Raw genomic sequence first — 1,097 nt, forward strand, 5'->3', positions numbered from 1 at the left:
AGACATTTTGTAAAAGGATTGGTCTTTGACAAAATGCCAAAAAAAAGTTGGTTGTAAATAGCTGAAACTCAATGGATGGAGATGATGTGTTTGTTGTTTCAATGATCGATATATATGATGATGACATGATGATAAATGGTAGATGACTAACATATTTCTCTTATATTTACTTTATATTTAAACTAATACTAACTAATCTCTATTTTTAATACTCAAATTATATTATTATTATTTTTCACGGTTTTTCTTAATCCGAGAGGACAAGAACTAATCCGTCGCGAATTTGATCGGAACTCTATATAAGAGTTTGTCGTTGACTATTAAATTATTACATGCGTAAATTAAACGGAATTTAAATTCCGATACTTGTTTAAACTAACCCAACTTAATTACTAAAAATATTTATTCTCTAACATTTCTGTGGTAACAAGTGAATTCAATTCAAATAAGATTAATTAGTTGAGATTATATCCATTTCAGATTATGATATATAGTTAACAAACTCTACAAAAAATTTAATTTATTGAGTAATCTTTTGAAATGTCCGTAGGCACATGAATCTAAATTATTAATGTATTCTCTAGCTAGGTCAAGCCAATCCTGGGTGATAAATAATTAAACTCAAACTCTACACTTGAAAACGGTCCTATATCTTTGAATCCATTATTCCATACCTGCTAAATAAGCTTGAAGCAATAATAATAAAAGGTTTTTTTCATTGTTTTAAAAGGCAATAACTTTTAACTAGGAAGGCTAATAGGCATGCATTAGGCGCCTAGCTAGAGAGGTAGGTCTCTGTCTCTCTTTCATGTTTACTTAAATTAGTAATAATGACTAGAGTGTGTGAGTGAAGCCAGAATTAAGAATTGGTGCATGCCAAAGGAGCTATAATATATTTTGACCAAAATCACTTATACCATATGCATGAATATACCACTTTATTTTTTAGACTATTTTTTTCATATTATTTACTCACTTAAATATTAAATAACAAACTTCTGTAGGCATTTAAATTTTACAAAACACTTGAGTTTAGCTTTTGTTGTTGAAGTAAAAGCTAATTATATTGGTGAGTGATTAATAATATCTTTGTATTT

Source organism: Arachis ipaensis, chromosome B04 (genome assembly GCF_000816755.2).
Source record: "Arachis ipaensis cultivar K30076 chromosome B04, Araip1.1, whole genome shotgun sequence".
Lineage (NCBI taxonomy): Eukaryota > Viridiplantae > Streptophyta > Magnoliopsida > Fabales > Fabaceae > Arachis > Arachis ipaensis.